Source organism: Chinchilla lanigera, unplaced genomic scaffold, assembly GCF_000276665.1.
Source record: "Chinchilla lanigera isolate Chin_1 unplaced genomic scaffold, ChiLan1.0 scaffold00028, whole genome shotgun sequence".
Taxonomy (NCBI): domain Eukaryota; kingdom Metazoa; phylum Chordata; class Mammalia; order Rodentia; family Chinchillidae; genus Chinchilla; species Chinchilla lanigera.
In genome coordinates this window covers 4,981,596-5,006,604 of record NW_004955429.1, presented here as the reverse complement: position 1 = coordinate 5,006,604, position 25,009 = coordinate 4,981,596, and the positions used below count along the sequence as shown (strand labels likewise).

General features: G+C 40.0%; 1 protein-coding gene across 1 annotated transcript in view; it reads left to right on the top strand.

Annotated features, from left to right (window-relative positions):
* Kiaa1217 (KIAA1217 ortholog) overlaps positions 1–25,009 on the top strand; it is a 477,384-nt gene that overhangs the window by 58,108 nt on the left and 394,267 nt on the right. The window lies entirely within an intron of this gene.

The window sequence follows — 25,009 nt, the reverse complement described above, 5'->3', positions numbered from 1 at the left end:
CTGGTTCTGTTATAACTGAGCCCAAAACATATCTGAAAGGAGTGTTTTTAGTCAACCAAAAACACAATAATTGAAACTCCTGAGGCCAAGTTCAATTGTTATAACCTGTTTTCCTATAGTAGGAAGGACAGAGAACTACCCATTGTAATTTTTTCAGTTTTTGATGAAAATCTTCAATTCATTTCTATTTGCACATTATCAATTCAAAGAAAGTTTTTTATAAAAAAGGGAGACAAGTATTTTGAGACCAACATGCAAACAGATAGTTGAAAACAGAATTCTAGATTCTCATTGTTTTATACTCAGAGCATCTATATGTATAATTGAAAGATTTTATTCTATGAGATTCATTGCTTATTCAGGTTACTTTGATGATATTGTAGCCTTGTTAATATTTTTAAGGCCATTTCTATTATCATTTTTTGAATATTCATGAAAGTATATATTCTATCTACTAAATAAATCATTATATCTATTTGCATACCTAATGATACCAATTAAAGAGAACATTATGGCATCATCAAGAGAATTAGAATCTCCTTTAATAGATAGTCACCAATTACTGAAGACAACATAATGCTTGCTTCTTTTAGGATTGCCCATCCAAATAGCTGGAAATTTGAAAAACTGTTCGTATAGTTATTTAAACTTCTTCTCTATGACTGAATCAGAAGTGGAAATATTTTATATAACTTTTCATTTGGGGGAAAATGTGGCTTGCAAGGTACCTTTTGCATCTATTGGTATTTGTATATTTAAGCTAAAGTGAATGCACATGTACTTGATTCTGGGCATTCTAATGTTGGCTTTCCTCTTCCTTATTTTAAAATTTTTTAATTTTAGTTTAAAGATAAAAGAACTAGGATGTATTAGCAAACACAGAGACATAAAGAAAACTACATAAAAACAATAAAAGCAATACAGAATTTCAGATAAGGTGATAGGAAGTTAACAATGGTTGTATTATATATTGTTATCTTCAAATTGTTTACTCAGTAAAGCAAAACAGGCATGTGAGATTGATCAAACAAACATTAACTGTTCATTTCACTAAAGCAATAGGAATTAGTAGTACAATTATCTTAGCAATCTTGTGTGTGTGTATATATATTATATATGTTCATATTTTCCCTTCTTTCTTTCTTTTCTCTTTTCCCTCTTCCCAGGTGTTCTTTCCTTTCAAGCAGTTTCTTTTCCTTTCACAGTGTCTATTGTACCTTTTACATTTTATTAACTCTTTCAGATTATTACACTAGAGAGACAATACAATGTTTACACATGTGAGACTGATTTATTTCACTTATAAGTATGGTCTCCAGATGCATCCATTTACCTATAAAAGCCTTGCATTTATCTTTCTTTATAGCTGAGTAATATTCCACTATATAAAAATACCACATCTTTTTTATCCATTCCACAGTTGATGGGCATTTGGGTTGTTTGCACAATTTAGCTATTACAAATTGCGCTGCTATAAACATGAGTGCACATATATTGCTGTGGTATGATGTTTTCAGTTCTTCTTGAAAAATGCCTAGAAGAGAAATTAGCTTTCCTCTTTCTACCTGCACTCAGATAATCTTATTTCTCTAGATCAGACCCTTAATTGCTCATTGAAATTAGAGAAGAAAGAGGGTTGGTATTTTCAAATATTTCTTTATAACCTAATATTTAATTAAGAATCACTATATTTAATGTCTTCTAATTTCAAAGTATATGATTTAGAAAATCACATTTCTGCTTTCGTGGTCTTATGTGAAATGGTGAGTAAAAGATCAAGTCCAGTCCCGTGTGGACATACAGAAGATGAAGGCTATATTTTGCACTGTGCTGAGTACTTAACTGAATGCCATCAATTACCAGATGACAGCAAACATGAACTGTGGCTTCAGAATGACCCTGAAAGGCATTATTGCCCATCATTGTTAGAAAGCAGAAAAAAATATAGTGTTGAAGATGGATTGGAGTAGCATCACAGAGAGAGAGAAGAGAGATGAAAACATATATTTGGAAAGTGATGAGAAAAATAGAACATTATTGTTTCACCATCTCTTACCTCACCACACAAAATTCTTTATTAAGAAGTAAACCTTCAGCATTATTTTTATGAATGTTACTGAGAAACAAAAGGGAAAAATGTTTATTCTATTTTATTATAAAAACCTAGTTCCAAAAGAGAAATAACTTGAGAAGCCCTAATTTAATGCAGACATTGTCAACTTAATGTTGATCAATTAATCCAAGAAGAACAAATAAATATACTATTGCTTTTCTTAAATATATGAGGTAAATGTATAATGATAAGTGTGGTTATTTTCAGGGTGCTATTTAGGTATTTAGAGTCAGACTCTCAATAATATGTCAGCTTTGTAAGATGTGTTGAGGGGTAGTGTGTGCTGCCCGACAGATATGGTTAAATATGCCCAAATAAGGACAAATAGCTTCAAAGATCATTATGTCTTCCAAGGTCAAGTGGCAAGTTTCATCTTTAGGCATCCACTACCATAGCCACAACCATTACATTTAACACACTTGTAATACAGCAAATCTTTGAAGAATTTGAGAAGAGGGATTGACATGATCAAATTTACCCTATCAAGGTAACTTTGGAATCAATTTGAAGGATTGAGGGTAGAGATAAAAATAAAAGTAAAGAGGAGATATATCTAACAAAGATGGACAGAGTTTTGTCAGAAGGAAGATTCAGTTCAACATCTGAGTGCCCTTGGGAAACTACAATTGGGCAGATCACATTATAAACCTTCAGCTAAGGCCTGTGTTAAAAGTAAGCTATGGGGCTAAAGAAGAGAAATAGGAGGAAAGCATGCTTGACATCATTAGACAACAATGGTTTGGGAGATGTGACGGAAAAGAAGGGAATGTCCTTGATGGTCTGAGGTGACTCTATGGGTGTGCCATGGAATAGAAGGTGCCTAGCACCTATGCAGTGGAATGTGCTGGAAAACAATAGGGGCATATTGAGCTTAAAGGACCTGAGGGACATCCAAGTATATGTTCAGGAACCCTAGTATATGTCCAAGCATGTGTCCAGATGGATATTTGGAGCTAAGAACAAGTGTCTTATGCTGTTATTTACATTTGAGAGTTATTGGCTTGTTTTAACTTTGGATATGGATAAAATTTCCCAGAAGACATGTCAGGGCTACCAGAGTTTGGATCTTGAATGTCTCCTGACATACCTGTGTTAAAGGATTTGTCCCCAGGGAGGCACCATGGGAAAGTGGTGAAAATCTTAAGAGGTGGTGCCTGGTGGGAGGTCTTTAGGTCATTGGAGGTGTGCCTTCAAAATAGACTGTGGGGATCTGATCATTTCCTCTTTATCTTTTGCTCTCTGGCTCATGATGAAGTAAATGGTTTTTCTCCACTACACTCTCCTATCACTGTGTTCTCCCTTTCCATAGGCCCAAAATAATAGGTTAATTGATCATGGACTGCAACTTCTACAACTGTGAACCAAAATAAATGTTTTCTCTTTGTAAGTTGATTATCTCAGGCACTTTGTTATAGTAATGGGAAGCTAACTAACACAGGGCTGAGGACCAGAGCCTGAAAAATATGAGATGATTTTAATCTACAAGGTTTGATCAATATAGTAAATATTTAAATTAAAATGTTTTAAAATATATTTCAGTTAAAAAAAAAAAGCAGTGCTATGAATCTCCCTCAAAGTATATTGCTCACTTCAAACATATCTATCCCATCATTCTTCCTGCATTCTGAAGCAATTCTGGAAATCCTCTTCTGTGAATATCTTTTTGTGGCTACTTCAGTGTCTTGAATTGATTCAAAATGCTGATAGCAGTTTGTTCAAATAAAAACATGGTATGTCTTCATCCACCTTACTCACCAAATCTGATGCCATGAAACTCTGCCTCTTCTCCAAAGTTAAAATAACCATGAAAGCCTAATGTTTTGACTTAATTCAGGACATTGAGGCAACTTTGACAATACAACTAGATACAAACGAGAAATTTCAGAAAGCAGCAAGCAGAATAAGTGTTTTAAAACAAGGAGTATTTTCAGGGCAATTAATGTCAATGTCTCTTTTACTATAATATATTTTAAGTGTAAACATTGACCATATTTTGTGATCACACCTCAGAGCTGCTATGTTTTTGAAGAGTCAGTGATCAACTACAGCAACTTTATGACATGAAAATTAGTTAGAAGTCTAGGGACCTAGCCAATGAATGCTATGCCAATATGAGATTACTGTGGACAGCCATGGGCTCCTCAGGACTTCTAGAATACAGCTGAGACCAAATAGGACATCTTAGTCACGTTCTCATTGTGGGAACAAACTATCTGACACCACAATTTAAAGGAGGAAAGGTTTACTTTGGCTTATAGCTTCAGAAGATTCAGCCCATGGTCAGCAGGCTTCAAGGCAGAAACAGCATGGTGGACAAGTCTGGCTCAAGTCACAGCAGGCAGGAAGCAGAGAGGAAAAGGTAGAGCTGGGAACAAGAGTATCCCCTCCAGTTCATTCCCCCAGGAACCCTCACCAGCCAGTCCCTCCCATCTAACAACAATTCAACTATCATGCCCCGTGATCCAATTGCCTTCCACACACAGGAGGCTTTGGGGACCATTTTAGATCTAAACCATAACACGGGAGAACACAAAAATGAAAAGAGCTTTGAACACCAAGTAGACTGCCTCAAGAAGCAGTGAGACTCCTGTCACTTGGCCAAATAGGGGTGCCGAGATAAACCAGAGCTCCTGAACTGACAGGCACAGAGTTAGGTAGGTTTCTCTGCTTCTTTCAATTCATAGAGTCAGGATAAACTGTACACCATGGTAGAATGAAATACTGAAAAAACCTAGGAAAATAATTGGACTGTCCCTAAAAAGGTCTTTTTTCTTTGAAACTGAGTTTTAGAAAATAATTTTGCTTTTAGTTTTGCAAGCATTTTCATTTTCCATCTGTAGCTACTTCTATTAGTCTCTGTGATGCTTCTCTCTTCAAGTGGTTCTCTATAAGAATGTGCCACATGGAAAATGTCAAAGAAAGAGGAAGTGCAAGGGGGGAAAGGTCAGATGGCATACCTTTGCGAGCCAGTGCCTTCCTTTTTTCCTTTCTTTCTCTCTCTCTCTCTCTCTCTCTCTCTGTGTGTGTGTGTGTGTGTGTGTGTGTGTGTGTGTGTGTCTCCCTGGTATCTAGAAGTCTTATTTCTTCTCCTCTACCACCTGTCTCTGCTGCATGACTTCTTCTCTGTTCTATCATTGTCATCCGTCCCTATTACAGATTCAAGGAAGCTAACAAAGTTCCTCTGCTCCCTACACACACACACACACACACACACACACACACACACACACTTTGCTCACATGCTCAGCATAGCCTGAAATTCCAAAGTAGGCACTTCAGTGCCTGAATTAAGTACGAAGACAGAACTCCTTGCAATACACAAACCACCCTGGAAGATGTATCATTGCAAATGGTTATGGCTTTTCCAAACTTAATGAAAATGAATTTTACAATTTTAGAGCTACTTTTAAGTGGGAGATGATAGGAAGATGTCATACCCTAAGGAGAGGGGAAGAGATGGAGCTGCTGTGGTGGGACACAAGGAAGAAGGGGACTCTGCCTGCCCCATCTGGTCTTCAGATGCCACTGCTGGATACCTTAGCAGATTTTTGCATCTCATAGAAAGACACATTACCAATTTTTTATCATATATTTCAACTTTATCCTTCCTAGGTTTTTCCTTTGGGTCTTTAGTTGCCATGGTGACAACTCCTTTTACTCAGTGATATGTTGCCCAAGACAAATCGGCTTCACTCGGTGCAGCCCAGGCAAGCCCAAACTGAACAACCACGTTGTATAATTCGTAGGAGACAGGGGAGGAGCCAACTGTGAAAGATACACGAATAAAGAAGCAAATTCTGAATTAGAGAGCGGTGGCATTGTGAGGTCTAACCATCAGTGGGGGTCAGGGGCACAGGTTCCAGGTACTGGGAGAGCAGCACTCTCCTGTACCCCGTGGAGGGCCACGTGAAGCTACTGTAGGTCACAGGCACCAGAATTAGGTTTGGGCACATCCTGCCCGCACCATTACACTCTGCCAGTACACTGCGTATCATGTGGCTAATGCTTGTCATTCTCGCTCTGTAGGAGGAGAATAACAGTCTCCATTTCCCTCAGAAAATAAATGGGATAATACCATATTGCCTCTCATGATATTATATCAGAAGAAAATAAGCCAATTTAAATATAAATACGGTATCTGATTAATCTCATTCCTTTGAACTACTGAAGCATACTTCCTATAAGAGCTCTTTGGTCAGTCCTGGGTAAGAAATTATCCATGTCATGATTCCACATTTTTTCTCTCTAGAAAATTGGTCATTTTCAAAAGGGAAGGACACTCCTGATAGGAGATGTAATTTTTAGGGGATGATCACACAGCCTAGGTCTGCATGCCCAACACTCAGAGACATGGTCCCTGTACAAATATGTGTGTCCTCAATGCCAGGGACAACCAAATTGAAATACTGATAAAAGAGATGGTCTCTGCTGAACAACTGAATTGGATTTGAGAGTCCCTAGAGAGTTGCTATTGATACTTCATCCAGAACATCCTCACACATCCAAGTTCATGCTAGCACACAGTTAGAGAAAAATGGTTTATGGGGGAAAAAACTAGAAACATGCAGGTAGAGAGAGATGAAATTACTAGGTCCAGACTTCTGCAGCCCATTGGTGGATCCTTCCCATTTCTACATGAAATAGCCCCATATCCTATAAATCCTCCTGTTGTTTGAGGTAGGGTGAGAGAGCTTTTGTTACTGACACCGAAGCATCCTTAATGAAAACACCCTGGCTTCCAATACCTTCTTTTCCTTTCTCGCTGTTTGCTGTAAGGTTTCTTGTAGATGTGTCACATGACATGAAGTCTTAGTAGGGGAAGAGGAAGGCAAGTCCATCCTATTGGAATGGCTGCTGGCCAAGCAGGACCTTGGAAAGTCTGATGACTCTGTAAGTGGTGTGGTTGTTTACACTGGGCTCCTGGGTCAAAGTTTGTCCTTGGCTTTATTTAAAAGAATGGAGAGGAAGAAGGGACATTGTGTCCTTGGCATGACTAGTAATGTGCAGTGGCACATCTGTTTTCCCAAGTCATTAATGGATCCTTCCGGAAGCAGCCAATCCTTTCTCAAGCATTAGGTCAGCAATCCTGATTAGAATCAGCATCAGCCACCCATGAAACTAGAAGCTTCCCCTGTGATTTAGTATGACAATAAAATTTAACTAATTAACCATAATTAGAAGGAAAGGCCCGTTTCAAATTTAAGATTCTAAAAGAAGCAACGTTTTAATTTCTTTCAACTTTGCACAGTGATTTAAATTAGGCTATCCAAGTACATTTGACTTAATGTGTAAATAAAAATTACTTGTAAACAGTACATCAACCTAATATGTGCATTTTTGGTACATAAATGCTCTTTAAAGAACAGCTGGTTATTTCAGATGGGCCATTTAAACATTCTTATACTCTTGTAGTATCAGTAGTTTAGCAAGTACTTTTCTCCCATTGAAAATACAATGATTAACTTAATCTCAACACTTGTCAAAATTATTATTAAACAAGCTGGGCCTGAATTACAGAGATTATTGTATTTTTGTATCACTATGACAATGATTATGGGAATGAATGGTACAAGTTACAGCGTCATGAAAACCTGTTTAAAGCTTCCTACGTCTTTCCTAGGGCTCAAAATTTCAGCTGAAAACGAAGCTGATTTATTTAAGAGTCTAGCGGAATGATTGTGCGTGAATGAGCTCAAAATCGTTTCTCCTGCAAGTTTGATGATGCTATGATCTCTACACCATGGTTCCAATTTACAAAGAGACAAGGGTAAAAGCAAATAGGCCTGTGATGGGATGTTTAGTGCCCACAATCATTTTTTCTGATTGTTTATTTGCTGTTTGCAAAATCTGAAGAAAATGAGCTGGGCATCCCAACTTGCTGTGATGAATAGAGAGATTAAAGGACTATACTAATTTCAAGCCGGCAGGAATGTCTCATCAGGACATGGAGAGACAGACGTGTGCTGCATTGGACAACCGTGGCAGGGTTTTTGTTTGTTTTCTGCAGGAGCAGGATAGAGGCTGGGATGAGAGAGCTTGGCACAGCCTTTGGGCTGGCCCTGGGAAGGCACCTGCCAGGCAGCCCCGGAGAGCCTGAGTCACCCCGCCGTTCATTTCCTATTGCAGCCTCCTTCCTGCTTTGTCCCTCTGCCTTCCTGTGCACTTTCTGCCTTCAGTCTCCTGCCTTGCTTTTAACCCAAACTCCTAAAAGGAGCTGCACATTTCAGTAAGACAAAGTGCGAAAACTAAGGCAAAGTTTTAGAATGAGCTGGAAATTTGTGCACAGTCTTTTCTGACCCATGGAAACTGCAGCCCTGCCCAAATGGGTCCATCTTTAACTTCCCAAGGTCAGCTCTACAAAAGGTGCAACCTTGGCAGATGTCCTGGTTAGTTAAGATAAGACTAAATGTGGCTCTCACCTTGCAAAGTTCATAAAGGAAGATGCAAAGAAGCATTTTGTTGCTGAGAGCCCTGGTGCTTTGATCCTACTTGTAATTCAGCCTCCAGTTAGCAATGATGGGCTGTGGATGACTTCACCCCCAGGACTTTGTTGTGCTTTCCCAGGACACCAGCCAGGCCTTTACTACACGACTCTGCACTTTAACAGCTTTTTAGATTATCTGTGATTTGTTTGGCATCTTTTCTGCCTTTTTGCAGTTTTTATCTTATATGACATTAAAGCGTGTATACGAATTCAAAATCAGGTACCCTGAAGAAGAGGAGAGAAGCAGTGCCAAGGAGCCCAACTTGTCTCCTGCTGGTCTACAGCACCTTTGGTGGGTGCTCGCCACCTGGGGCTCCATTCCGGCCATGGCCTCTTGTTCAGAGGGGTGCCATGACCCAAGGAAGAAGGCTGGTGGATAGTTTGGGTACATCACCCTGCCTGATTTCAAATCCAGTTCCTACTCCTCTCTAGGCCTGGGCTTTATGAAAAAAAAAAAAATTAAGTTAGCCAAATAGCTCACTAATTGCAAGCTAGTATTGTGACAAACTTTCTGGTAATCTGCAGCGTTTTATGGACCCTGGGAAAGAATCAATCTCCACATTCTTATACATCCCTTCCGTACAAAAGAGAAATAGCAAATTATATCTACAGTACTTGGACACAGTCTCTATGAAATATTTTTCCCATCTCATTTAGGTCTTAGCTTCCAATATCATCTTTGCACCAAGATTCTCCTGACTACCTAATTTGAAATAACAAATACTTCCTACCCAGGCACTAGGTGTCTAGCTTAAGTGATATTTTTTCCATAATGCATAGCATTACCTAACCTACTCTATACTGTACCTACTTTTACTTAGTTGTTCTATTTATAGTAGTCCACGTATTTGAATGTAAACACCACATTGGCAGGAACTGAATCTATTTTGTTCCTTTCTACACCACCAGCAGCCAGAATGGCTCCTGGTACACATACACTCTTCATAAACCGTTGTTGAATGCAAGAATAAGCCCACGCCATGTGCCAGACATGAAGTGCTTATCACATGTTGTCACATTCATCTGGGTAACAGATCAAATTTAGGATACATGGGTTTAGAGATAGCAATAAGAGCTGTGGATATGACCAAGACCTGGAAGAAGGGTAATAAAAAATATGGGTGCTAAGAAGAGAGATCTGAAAAATATCATCCTTTTAGAACAGATAAAGGAAATGAACCTCACACAGGAAACCAAGAAAAGCTACTCAGAGGAGGAAAACCGGGCTTCTGCAGTGTGTGGCGTTAAACAAGGGGATATTTCCAGAGGGAGTAAGTGCTCAAGGTGTCAGATGTTGAAGGCAGTTTGGACTAGTGAGGGAGCAAAAGGTGATGGAGGGAGATGTACCAGAGGTGTCTCCACTGCTTCCTCTGCTGCATCTGATATAGACTCGTGCAGAGAAGCCTCTGACCTGAATGGGTAGAATTGTTCTTATCACTCTCCCCTCTCACATCACAAAGGTATAAATAGCACTGTTTAAGCAAAATATAGTTGATGGTGGACAGTTCAGCGGTTCCCAGGCTTTACAATGTCATGAACTGATAACATTTAGGGAGGAGGAGTCACTGAAATGTTAGATCACCTTGCCAATCACCTGAGTCGCTGCACTTAATTCATATAAGGCAATTTGACTGGGGGAATGAATCAATTGAAAATCCTTTAGGGGACATGAAACCCAGTCACAGTCACTCATATTGGTTTGGCCTTCTGGCTCTTGATGCAAGTGCAGATCTTTTAGACAGACTTCTAGCACTTGACCAGCAACAATTTGCCCCATTGCAGGTGACAATTGCTTGCCTTGCTGCTTTGCTCACAACTGTGAAAATATGGATTGAATTATGTTAAAGAGTAGCCTGAAAATTCTTTAATCCTTGTGAGTCAACTCCATCAGCCTCCCCAACCCCTGCCACAAGTAACTATACAGTCATGCAGTCTTGATCAAAAATTGTGTTTGGTGTGTTGCTTGGGACAAGTCCCCTGACTGACCCTCCCTATAATCACACAGATACACATACACACAGAGACACAGAGACACATAGGCACATAGGCACAGAATGCGTGGGTGTGCATGCACACACACACACACACACACACACACACACACACACACACACACACCTGAATTCTGCTTCTAAGCCCCCTAATCCAAAAGCCAGCTGTGGGCAGCTGAGATTCTCTGTGCCAGAGTACCTGGCATTCATGGATAATGGAGTAAAGCTGTAAAATATTACTAAAAACAAAGTGAAAGGAGCTCTAAAAAGGAACTTCAACAAAGGGAAGCTTTTTCCAGGGCCAGCTTGTCCTTGGGCAATTGAGCAAATTAAGCAATTCCTTTTGCTTCTGACAGTATTTCAAACTGGGGTAGCCTCTCTCATGTTATACCAGGACAGACATTCATTCATTATCAGGCTGACATTAGCCAGAATATTTTAATGATGTCAGCAAGGACATGTGAATGATTGTCGGCCTAATTAATTCTTATATCCCTTTGGAAGTTTCCATGTGTGCAAGTAAAGTATCTTCCCGGATTGATTTTGTTGTTGTTGTTCCTGCAAGGATCCTGAATTTTATCAGAGCTACAGCTTAATTGAATCTGGAATAAAGCTTGAGTGTCATATTTTCTGGCTAATCTTCCATACATGTCATAACTTGGCTTTTTAATGGGGAGCCTGTATTTTTAAAATAGCTATGCCAAACAGTAAGGAAAGGGAGAATAGAATGTCTGAGAAATAGCATCTCAAAAGCTAAAGTATCCAAATTAGCAATAAAAATAGAAAATTTTTAATCACCAGGAGGGAAAGGAAGTAGATGTAGACATTAAAACAGGCCCTGTCTGGTCCTCGAGCCAGGAACTTACCGGATAACCTTGACCCACTAAGCAACTTCTTCGTGCCTGTCTCTTCTATGTATTTGGTGGGGACTATAGTATTCATTTACCTAAGTGAAACCGAGGTTTCCAGCTGGTGCAGGAGGTTGTAACAGTCCTGTGGGTGACATGGCTTTAGGTCATCCTCATCTCTCTGTTATCCAGTAAGTCCCTGGGTAGAAAAACCTTCATCTAATTTGCAAACTCATATGAGATATTTATGGTATCCAATTTGAGCACATCTATTAATCCTTAAATGAAAGCTGCTCTGCAGGCAAAGTTTTAATACCAACTGAGGTAGAAGTAAAATCAGTCTGACTTAGTTGGAAGCATGAAATCAAGAAAAATTTTTAAGAAATGTAGTTCTATTACTCTGAAAGATTTATAGTAACTAGGATCAGGTTAAACCCTGGCCTGATGGCAGTTTTTAGAAACTATTTTGACACGTCTTTAAAAATGGTCTGTTCTTAATGAATTACCTTCGTGTGCTTCTAAAGGTACTGCTAGAGTGAGTGTTTGAAAACTACTGCCACCCATAATTCAAGCACACTTCCACAACTGTATTTATGTTCCTCATTGGTCCACTAAGAATTTATTTCAGTGTTGCTTGTGTATTTTCTCAGACTCTTAACTAAAAGGGTGCAAATGCATGTGGTTCTAGTACTGCGGTTCTCATCTCTTAACCCAAGTTTTCTCCACTCGTGTCATGCTTGGCAAACATCATAAATATCTGAATGGGTTCATTAGTGAATGAGTAGTGAAACCCGTAGTCTCTACCCTAATTCCCCCTACTTAGCCTCGCTTGATTCCTCGTGCAGAGACAAAACCTTAAATACATCTTCTCTTAACTTTCATAAAAAGCATCTTTCCTTTCTCCTGAGAAAGGAAAGACAGAAATCACTGTGGATTATAAACTCTGCTTTGAGTTCTCTCCCAGAGAACATTTGTGGGGAGGCACTGTCTCCAATTGACAGTGGTCCCAAATTCCAATCTGGGCCATCCTTTTACGCCACCCATTTGCGCAATCCGGGCCACACAGGAAAGCCTACTGTTGTGTGGCCTGGGGCTTGTTCTATCACACCAATCTTTGTGCTCACAGTGCTGTACTTCTGTGCTCTTTTCCCTTTACGTATCTGTTGTGAAGAGTTAGCAGTTGTTTATTCTCCTTGGCTACAGAGGAGTTAGAAAAGTCCTTTGTGACCACCGTAGTCCTCCCAACCCCATCAAAGGGGAGATGTTCCAAGGCTCCAGCAGATGCCTGAAACTGTAGATACTATCAAACCCTATAATTCAACGTCTTTGCCATTTTAAATAAACATTCACCATGCGCTGGGGTCTTAACTTTTGCAGTTTGAGGTGCAACAGCCATGAATTCTTTTTCCGCAACTTTACAGATAGTTGTTCTTACTGTAGGTCTTTGTAACCTCAGCATATGATTTTTAAATTTTCCTCATTAATTCAAGAACTATCATATTTTCACATAAAAGAAATGTTTGCAGCTCCTTTGTGGAATATTTGAGTTGCCAGCATCACTACTCCTACACTTTGGGGCATTATTCAGTAAAGTAAGCATTACTCAAACACAAGCGTGGAGATACACAACAGTTCTGATAACCTAGGTGACTCCTGAGTGACTGATGAGAGGGTGGCACTTTTGGTGGACACTGGGAGGATTGATGTCCCAGGGGGTGTGGAGCAAGACAGTATGATTTCATCATGCTGTTTAGAACAGTATACTATTTAAAACTTATAAGTCGTTATTTCTGGAATTTTCCAAATAATATTTCTAGACAGGAGTTGACTTTTGGTAACGAAAAACATGGAAAGTGAAAGTACAGATAAGGGAGACTGCTACAATATTCTCTTTATTTCTGATCAAAGCTGTGTCAGGCTTCCATGGCTCCCCCTGATCAGATGTGAATGGAGCAGGACTTGTATTGGTTTCCAGACCAAGGAGGCAGACCATCTGCTGCTGACAGGATAACCCATATAATGCAGTCCTCTCCCAAGGCTCACCGGTCCACTCCACACCACTTAGCCATCCTACAACTTTGTTGTGCAGGAGAAACTCTAAGGATTAAAGGATGAATTTTCCCCGAAGAAGAGGATTAGGACTTCAGGAAGTTGTTGATGTCTGTCGGCATATAGCTGCCCGCCATCCAAGCTAAAGGGTTCATTTCCAAACCCATGTTCTCCAGGTCTTTAGGCACTAATGCACCTTGACAATTCTAGCTTTGTCTTGCTTTCCTCTGCTGTTCAAACTGGGGAGATCTTGCTGGTTTGCTGCTGCTCGATAGATGGAGAAGTTTTCTTAAGCACGTCTTCTCTCAACTTTCCAAACAGCTAATTTTTCCTTTCCTGGAGTCCCAGTGACACACATCACAGTGGATTACAGCCTCTGCTTTGGGGTCTCTCCCAGAGGGCATTTGTGGGGAGTGACTGGCTCCATTCCCCAGTGAATGCCCGGTTCCAAGCTTATAGTGCTTGGAACTGCACTAGAAAACTCTGCAAGTGAATCAAAATCAGGCAGTAGCCCCGTCATCGCATTGCTACTACCTGGCATTCTTAGCCATGATTTTAGTACTACTGTCTTCTGGAAGGAATTTCTCAAAAGTGCAGCCATTTTATTTAAAGTATGGAAGCCCTACAATGTATAACATTGTGGCTGAAAAACTCAAAACAATGGCCAAAAGTCATTAAAACACACAGTCCCCTGTGTGGCATATGATGAGATTCACAGCCCAGAATTCTTCCTCGATTATAATCAACTTATGACCCACAGAGCCTTTTCCAAAACTAAGAAATTGTGTTTCCTGACTTGAAGCTGTCTAGCGTTTTCAGGCATACAATGAAATTACCACACTAAGTCCTTCTGCACAGGCTATTCCACAAAACATTTCTTGGTCCCTACACATTTTTAAGGTACCAGATCTGATATCCAACAACCGTGTTATTATCAGTCCTGGCTCACAAAGTGTTCTGCTATCTCTCAGAATGATGCTTTGCAGAATCTGAGTGATGGGCCAGAGTCATTTCAGATATTTCACCAAAGGTCTGAGAACCATAACTTTCTAAGCAGGATTCCCAATGACTTACATCCTCATCATTTTGGTTAATATAAATGCTGCTTTTCTTACTGTGTCAATATTATTGTGACTATTTTCTTGAAGTGTATGAGGAAAAAATATAGCCTGTTTTACTCATTAATGAGTCAGAGGAAAAGTCACTACTGCTTCTAATTACAAGGGGTCAGTGTCAGGACCTGTAGCAAGGAAACACATTGATGTGATCCAGAAAGCTAATAAATATTCCAAACTGTACAAAAGTAAGGAGAATTCTGTGATTGTAGCAACAGGCTCTAAATCCTCTGCATGCTCAGTTTCGGTGGCCTAAAGGCTATTTGGTGATCCAAGTGATTAGAATGACATTAGAGATCAAAATTTGAACAACATAGGAGTGTTTTTGTAGAAAATAAGGCAAAATGGGCCCCTGGGGGAAAATATTAACAGACTGCTGATCTTACAGCCTCATTTCTTTTCATTAGCAAATCCCCATCCCCACCCCACAGGGCCAGAAAAGGTGATCGGCTGCCTCCTCCTAAAACACAGCTTAGCTTTTAAAAGAACAGCATGATCACGGTGTTGTCACATGCTGTCTGGTTGAGGTCAAGAGACCATGAAGCTTGTAGTTTGAAAGGGGTGAACTTGTTGTCTTCTGCCATCCCCTAAAGGCCATGGATGTGAACATCTTATGAGGACCCTGAAAGGCTTCTTGCTTTTGTGCTGTCATGAAAATAGAGTAGCTACCTTCTTACCAAAAGCCAGACTCTCCCACAATCTCGGAATCCTTTTCTTTCCCTTCTCTAACCACTCCCTGTCTGCTGTCCTGTTCCTGGCATCATTAAACACGCTCAAGTCTCTCTTATCTTTGACAAGCCTTACCTCCCTTATTCTCACAGCCAGGTCCAACCACAGCTTGCTTCAGTCTTTCCACGTCTGCTGAAATTCCCCCAAGCGTCGCTTCTCTTACTAGATCCACCTCTTCTCTTCCCTTCCCTCCTACTTAATCCATCCACCCCTGCTTCCCCAACCACCTCGCCAAACTATGGAAGTCACCACAGAGCCTGCTACTCAGCCATCCCACTTCCATGAGAAATGAGCCTTTGTTCAGATAACTCTGGCACAAATACCTCTCTAACAACCTTATTCATAATGCACAAAGATGGAAAATAAGCAACTTAAAGTTCAGCCCTAGAATGGATAAGCCAATTATAGAACATCCACATAATGAAAATAATATTCAACAATAAAATGAAATGAACTATCTCCATGCAGTAACATGAATGACTCTGAAATATATTTTGCTAAATAAAAGGAGCCTGGTTCAGTGTTTTAGTCATGACATAGGAAAGACAAAACACTAGCATGGAAAACAAATTAGGTTCCAGGAGTGGGGAGAGAAAGAGATAGCATGAATAAATTTGGGGGTGATTAAATGTGGTGGTAGATACACAACTCTTTGTAATTATTAGAACCCAAAATTTTAGCTGGGCCTGGTGGCACCCACCTATAATCCCAGCATTCAGGAGACTGAAGCAGGAGGATCACCACAAGTTTGAGACCAGCCTGAACTACATAGCATGACCCTGTTTCAAAAAAAAAGAAGAAAAAAGAAAAAGAACACAGAATTTTATAGCACGATGTTAATTTGAGGTGCAATAAAAATATATGGTGAATGCTTAAATTAGAAACAAGTATAGTAAAAAGCACACCACCATTAATCCCCCTTGAAATCCTCCTCCTCCCTTCAAACTTGTTCATCCCATAACTTTGCCACTTCCTGAAGCTGTCCTGCAGGTTCTCTTTTATGCATGTATTTATGAGGTGTGATCAACAGTACAGAGAAAGCTACTGCCAAGGGCCATCCAGTGGGAAGGCAGACTTGTGAAAGCATCACAGTGCGTCCTTGTCCACTTTGCTCATCAGATCTGGTACCATGCGACTTCTGGCTCTTCCCCCAAGGTCAAGATGAGCACAAAAGATAAGATTTTACATCAGTTCAGGACATCATGGCACCCACAACATGTAACTCAAGACACTCAGGAAAGGGAACCAGAACTCTTTCAGAAAGTGGCCAGAACAATGGGATACGTATATTCAGAGCAGTGGGGAGGGGCTGGGGATTTAGCTCAGGGACAGAGCGCCTTCCTTGCAAGCTCGAGGTCATGAGTTCAATTCCCGGTACCAAAAAAAAAAAAAACCAAAAAAAAAACAGAACAGTGGGGAGTGTTTTGAGGGGAATTAATGCAACTGTCTTACTCTAATGATTTTTTAATGTAAATATTGGCTGCATTTTTTGATCACCCTTTGTAGGTTTTTTCAGTGAACCAGAGGACTAGAGAGTATAGCTCAGTGGTCAAACCCTCACCTAGATGTGCAAAGCCTTGGGTTTGATTCCTTGCACCACACAATTAAAAATTAAAATTAAAATTAAAAATTAAATGACCTTAAAATGGAATACAAACTATCAAGATTTTTAACAAAGGATACCAATGACCTCCACGCATCCATGAGGATTGAGTAATGCACAGCTTTCCCTGTGCCATTCTGAGTTACTACCCACCCGCTCTGCCCCGCCTGACGGGCATTCCTCCCTTTGCTCTCTGGGAATCATCTCCTCTGACATCATGAGCTTCCCTGCTCAGACTGCTTTCTACATGTTTTTCCTGCTCAGCCGCTCTGTGGTGCAGCTCCTTGGGGCTCAGACCCAGCCTGCTCTCTCTTCCTGCGCTAGAAGTTCTCCCTCCACAGCCTCCTCCGCACCTGTGCTTGCAAGGACAAAGTGCAAAGATGGACAATGAACGGCAAGGCTGTGTCTCACCTCTCTTCGGAATTCTAGACTGACACGTGCTACTGTTGCCACACCCAAGCAATGCTGCTTGCCACATGACAGGCCCGGTAAGTCAGGGCACGAGGTGTTTAGGCATGGAAGGTGACTTTATCCAGAAACCCTGCTCAGCCCAAAGGTGGAGGACTTTTATCCCATAGTCCAGCTTGCTGGGAGCTGATTCAGAGTGGTTTGCACAGGTGGATGATGGATTTATACCATGGTTCCCAGACCTGAGGATGCTTTCTCACCACTGGGCCAGGAGGTACATGCCTGGCCCTAATCGCCCAGTCACGAGATGCTGTGCATATCAGCACATCTCAAGGACAGAGAGCATTATTTCCGCAGACCATTCTTATTATTAATTGGTTTGCCCAGATGTGTTACACAGTGGACAGGCCAGAGAGGGTAGCTGATCTGCGCAAACTCGCTTGTTGGCAAACTCGTGCTAATGAGTCTACCCTAGAGATAACCACTTTGGACTAAAAGGTGCAAAATTAAACTGAACATCTAGTCCTCCCCACACCCACCCAAGCCCTCTCCCTTCAGATCCTAACTCATTAAACATGACCACGGCCCTCAGTGGTTTCTGCTAAAAACCTGGATATTATGCCAGCGTCCCTTGTGTCACTGTCCTCTGCCTCTCTCCCCCAGTGCTGATCGCTAAAGCTCATTCTTGCCTGGGTCCAGGTATGTTCTCTTTTTCCCTTCCTTTCCACAGCACCACATTAGTTCAAGTCACCACCACCTCTAATCAACGCAGTGCTTTCTTCTCCTCGGTCAGCCTGCGGCCTCCTCTTCAATCTTTCTCCACTTTGCAGCTGGAGGAATCTTTTTGAAACAATAAATTATTACATTCCTCTGCCTCAGACCTGCTGTGGTTTCCCATTGCTTTTATAATAAAGCCCAAATTCCTCAGTGTATCCTACCATGCTCTGCAAGGCTTGGCCCCCATTGACCTTCCTGCCTTCCTCCCCAACTGCGCCTCCTCCTCTCCCCTGCATTTGGGTTCCACAGCCTTCTTTCCTTCCACACATGCATCAGTCTATTCCACATGTGAGGCCCTTTGCCTATACTGCTTCTTCACCTGCATTTCACCCATTCACCACTGTTCACCTCTCAGCCCTCCAGTGAAATGCCACTTCTGGGCAAGCCTCCTATGACCTATGCACTAGATTTCCTTCCCTCTTTACATGCTTTCATAGTTCCTCTCTGAGCATTTATCTCTAATATCAGCTCCTTCTCTAAAAGCAGGAATAAGTGGTCTTATTTTCTGCTGTCTCTCTAGAGCCCAGGGTGATGTACAACACCCTGCACATACTGAATAAATACCTGTTGGAGGGAAATAAAAATTAAGGTAATAAGCTGAGTAATGCACAGTATAATACGCTGTTCATAGGTATTGGTGAGCCATTAAAGGCATCAGAACATGGAAAGAAGAGTAGAAAGTCTAGGAAATGGCAAGCGCTTGGCAGTTACATGCAGGAGAAGCTGAGGGAGCCAGAAACACAAGGATTATAATGTAACAAGCCGGATGTGGAGTAAGGAGCATATAATACTGGGTTTAGAATGGTAACAAGAAGAATGGGGAGCAAAAAATTACAGGATTTGATGACTAATTTTATTTGGAAAGGCAAAGGGGAAAAGAACAATCTAAAACTGGGGCCTGGTAATTTTTTAAATAATAAGATATAATGAAAAGAGAGCTAGGGTTCAGAAGAAGCTGTGATCTCAGGTTAATAAATTGTCACAGTGATGATGAGACTCAAGTGGACTGAAAAACAGCCGTCATATTTCAAAGGCTGTCTGCATACCTTTTCCAAATCAGGACCATCTGTGAGGAAAGCCGCAGTGAAATCGCTCTTTATGCGGATCATTTTCTCGGCAGGTGGTCTCCTTTTCTTCAGGCAGAACTGCACTGAGGACAAACCACATTTCATATGCAGTAATGGCTCTAGTGCCATTGGGGAGGTACCTATGTACCCCTAGGAAGCTGCGGGGAACTGGAGAGGCGGGTATCTGTTTTCCTGGAGCATTTGAGCATCCCATTGGCAGCCATTTTGAGCAAGGTGACCTAGAAAAGGGACCAGTTAACCCTCGGACAATCATACAGGATTGTGTGAGTGTCTAGGTTAAGGACCTGGTACAGTTTGGATTTTTGAGGCTGTTGTAAAGTCAAAGGGATTCTAGAGAAACAGAGAATTCCCGCAAGGTATGGGACTTGTCATGTTTACGGGTAGGGGTTCCTTGCTACAATTAGAGGCAATGCAAACCTGTTGCCTACCTTAAACTGAATGGTTTTAGACTGCAAAGTTTAGAGAGGGAAAAAAAAAAGAATGTCTGAAATGAGGAACTTGAAGTTTGCAAAACACACATAGGGAAGAGAACAGGACTAGTCAGTGCTGCTGAGGCCCTAGCTGGGCTGCCTCCAGTCTATGGGTGGAGAAGGGGCTGCCTAGATATCTACAGACGCCAGAAGCTAAGACCGAGAGGCACTCTGTGCAGTACAAGCCATGCCAGCCACTTTCTGACAGCTTTGATAGTAGGGAAATTCTCTGAGCTCTTAGGGCAAGTGGGAGTAGGTTTAAAGTGAGCCCCATAGGGTCACAGTCTTTGCTCAGTCCCCAGACTATTTGTCTGACAGAAAGCAGCTTCAGATTCTTGTGTGTGTGTGTGTGTGTGTGTGTGTGTGTGTGTGTGTGTGTGTAAGAGAGACAGAGACACAGGAAAAGAATCTTTCACCTTGACTCTGTGGGCTCCATGTTAGAAGAGACTTGAGATTAGACCAAGCCTACTTTAGTTCTCTCACTTCTTCTACCCCATAAGCAAAGCAATGGTGAGCAGAGCTCCACAGCTCCCCCTTGAATCCTGCTTATGAATCTTACCCCGACCCTCTTCCCAGCCATTGAGGTGGTTACTCACACATTGCCTCCCTTCCGCTGCCTCAAAGGGGAAACTTGATTTGATTCTTTTGTGTTTTATTTCCCTCCCAGTACAGCCTCCCTGAAAAGGGGATGTGTGCTCTTGCTAATGCTCTCTGCACTTCTAGGACAGCTCTTTTATTCCTCCTCTTCCTCCTTCTCTCCTTCTCCTCGCTGTAGTAATCAACCTGCAAAGTCTTTGTTTCTTACTTCAGTGATCTTCACATCTTTTAGGTTTTTTTTTAACTACCCCACCAGGGTCCAAGGGGTCTGAGGCTGCTGTGATGATAGTTAGATTGATAAGAAGGCTGAAGTCGTTGGTCTATTTGGCCAGTAACATCTGAGTACAGCAGGGTGTGCATGTGTTTCTCTGAGAATAAATGGTTTCTCTGTGAGTCTTCCTGCTAAGTCTGGGAGACAGTGATGGTGCACTCAAAATCAGAGGCTCAATCTCCACGAAATACAGTCAATATTTTAGGAGTGAAAATTATCACAAAAGAATGACAATAAAACTAACATAAATGAACATCACCTGCATCACAATATTCTCCTGCACAAGTCTGTCTACTGAGCTAGACATCTCTCTGTAAGTTGGATGCCTTTTCACCCTGTGCTTTACATAAAGCAAGCACTTACTGCATAAAGTGGGCATTGCTTTTACCATAGATGTCATTTAGTTTGTGTCCTATCTCAGTTTAGGGAGTCATCTTAAAGACAAGAAACATTATTCACTCTTCCCTTTCCAAAGTATTTTGCAAGAATATAAGTCATCATTAAAAGGATATATTTCTTTATTATTTAGGTCTAAATTATTTTGAGATGTTTTGTTTCTTTACTTTTTTCCATTTTCATGTCAGTTTCAGGGAAATTCATGCTTTTCTTTTGTTTTGACAGTTTCTTCATAAAGTTGGTTTGGAAAAGAAAAATTAACTATATAACCCTGCTATTAAAAAACATGGGTAAAGATTATATCCAAGGGTCCTGGGGTGAATGAATAGTACCAGGAACTTCACCACCACTTTGTTGAAAACTATACCCTTGCTAACAAGCATTCTGTAAGCTTATTATGACTTCTGTTTTTTTTTTTTTTTTTTAAGAAAGAAATGTTGTACATGTTACTATTGTTCAAAAGAGCTAAAACAAACTACAATATGTTCCATCAAGTCACAGGAAGAATCACATTCAAAATATAGTCCAAGTTTGGTGAGGACAGAGCCCCTGTGATAATAGTACATGTTATGGCAGAAATCTAACTGATAGGACTCCTAAGAAACTAGTTAGTAGGTACACAGCAGTGGCCTAAGTTCCATGTTATTTCCTCTAGTGGCTATTAATGGAGTTGTGTGATAGGTTTAGAAATTATTCATGAAATTATCTAGCAAGATTAAATACTATAAAATAAAAAATTTTAAATTAAAGTGTTTGGATCCCCTTTTGGGGCATGCTTAGAACCCATCCAGGACACTCATTCTTGTAGAGTGGATACTTAAATCAAGATGTGAGTGTGAACTTATGTGCAAGTTCCATTTAGTAATGTTTTGTTTGTATACTCTTGTTACTAGGAGTTGATTATAAGTTAAATGGAAGGCTGTGTTCATCAAAGTAGTCTGAAGATATTCAGTGATGAAAATATTAGATTAAACCCAATGAAAGTGCCATCCTTAGGTTATTTTGCCTATAACAATGACAATTTCATAATATTTAACTTAGTATTTTTCACCTACAGATTAGTGATACACTTTTAATTATCATATACTTTTATTTATATTTTTATTTTGCCTTTTTCTTTTGTACTCTTAAAATTTTCTCACAGTAGTTTACTTGCCATGGATGTTGGGATCTTGGTATAATATGTGACACATCTAGGAAGTAGAGAATCAAAAGTGATGATAAATAGATTTGGGATTGTTTTAAGAGTTGACAAAAATGGACTGAAATTAAATAGTGGTGATGGCTACACAATTGTGTAGATGTAGTGAAACCCACTGAAGTATACATTTTTAGAAGGTCCAGCTGTGTGACCTGAGATATAATTGAAAAATGCTATGAATGTTTAATTTTTTAAGGAAACAACTAATAAAACACACATTGACTTTAGTCCCTCTCAAATTCCATCATTCTTGGCATTTTCCAAAGCAGTTCTGGTTTTGTTTTTCTTTGTTTGTTTTTTTTCCAGTACCGGGAATTGAACTCATGACCTCACACTTGCCAGGCAGGTGCTGTGCTGCTGAACTAAATCCCCAACCCGCTCCAAAGCAATTCTGGAAGTCATCTTTTGTGAGTGTCTTTAGTTGTGTTGTCATTCCATGGTCATTCTGACTTTGGGGAAGAACAGAAGTCACACAGTGCCAGATCCAGTGTACAAGGACGAGGGTACATTTTAATATTCTTAAAAGCTTGTCTTTAAGTTGCATAGCACTTTGCAGCAGTATTGACCATATTTTTGATCACATCTTGCAAAGGCAGGAAAGACCTCCAGAACTGCTTTAGAAACTTGCAAGAACAATGGGACATGTGTATTTGGAGCAAGGGAGATATTCTGAGGGGGATTACTGAATAGAGATTTCAAATTTCATTTACCACATATTTTGATCACCCTTTGTATGTGAATTGTATTACAGTAAAAAATCATCCACAGGTATACAGATTGGAATGAAAGAAATAAAACTCTTTGTAGGTGATATGATTCTATATGTAAAAGATCTGAAAGAACTAATGGGAAAAAAATAGAATTATGAAGCAATAATAACAAGGTTGTAGGATATAAGGGGTGAATGTATGAGTCAGATGCTTTCCTATACACCCACAATGAACAACTTGAAATTTAAAATACAATACTATTTATACTGGTACCAAAAGGTTGAAATACTTGGGTAATAATCTAACAAAACATTTCTAAAATCAATATGTGCAAAACTCCAAAGCTTTGATAAAAGCTCAAAGAAGAACTCAATAAATTGAAATATTCCATGTTCATGAATAGGAAGACACCTTATTATCTAAAAGTCTGCTCCTGCTGATGTTATCTGCAATTTCAACCAAATTTCAGCAGGTTATTTTGTGGATATCAACAAACTGATTATAGGGTTTATGCGTAAAGGCAAAATATATGGAATACCCAACATAACATTTAAAAAATGAAATAGGACTACAGTAATCAAGATAATTTGGATTTGGTGAAACAATAAACAAATAAATTAGCAAAAAGAGAGACACCTCCCAATAGATACAAATATAGTCAATTAATTCTTGATAAAGAAGCAAAGGTGATACAATGAGGAAGACAGTATTTTCAAATACTCCTGCTTGTGGGCTGGTAGTATAGCTCTGTGCTTAGCATGCACAAGGTCTTGGATTCTATTACCTGCATCAGAAAAAAAAAAAAAAAAAACCTGGTGCTAGACTAATGGAGAACAATTTCAACAACACCAAAATGAATCTAGACATAGACCTTACACGTGTCAGAAAAATTAACTCAAAATGAATTCATAGGCCTTAATATAAAACACAAGATGACATAACTCCTTGAAGATAGCACAGAAGAAAACCTAGATGAGCTTGAGTATGGTAATAGCTTATTAGATACAATACAAAAAACCATAATCCATGAAAGAAATAATTTATAAACTGGACTTCATTAAGAAGTTTTGCTCTTCAGATCACACTGTGAAAAGAATGAGAAGATATTCTGCAAACTGGGAGAAAATATTTGTGAAGGGCACATTTGATAAGGGAGTATTATCCAAAACAGATAGATAACACTTAATATTCAACTAAGGAAACAAACAACCCAACTAAAAGTAGGTCTTAACTTTTATCAAGAAATCAACCAACAACAAGTGCTGGAGGAGCTATGGGGAAGGGGGGGCTATGGGGAAGGGGGAGCTCTTCTCCACTGCAAATGTGGACTGGTGCGGCCACTGTGCAGATCAGTGTGGAGATTCCTCAAGAGACTAGGATTGGAGGTCTCATTTGACCCAGCTATTCCCCTTCTGAGTATCTTCCCAGAAAAATTAAAAAGACTGTACCACAGTGATCTGTGTGCACCCATATTAATAGCAGCATAATTTGTGGTAGCTGAATCTTGGAGACAGCCCAGGTGCCCATCCACCAAGGAATGAGTAAAAAAGATGTGGTCTTCTTATGTAATGGAGTGTTGTTCAGCCATGAAGAAGCATAAACTGGAGACTTTTGCAGATGGATGGATGTGGCTTGAGTTCATGCTCATAAGAGAAGTAAACCAGATGCAAATGTGTGGACATCGTGTTGTCTCTCTGGTGTGAGAGGCTGAAGGAGTGAATGTGATCTAGAATATACAATGGATATTATAAAATGAGAAGGAATGTCTAAAGGAAAGAGAAACTCATGGGAAAGCAAAATGGGAAAAAAGAAGGAAAAAGTAAAAGGGAAAATATATATATATGTATATATAAAAGATATTAAGATAGTTATGCTGCTAATTTGTCTCAGTTCATTGAAAGGATATGTTTGTACTAATATTGTTTGGATAATTAAATGCTGATATCTCATACTCTGCGTAACTAATTAAGATAGCAATACATAACGTATTGACCATTGTTACCATCCTATCATATTGTTCTGAAATTTTGTTTTTTGCTTGTTTTTCTTTAAAATAAATTTTTTTAAATGCACGCTTTAATAACCACCTCTCCAAAGAAATAATGTGGATGACAAGTAAGCATTTGAAAGATGCTGTGCGACATATGTCATCAGAGAAA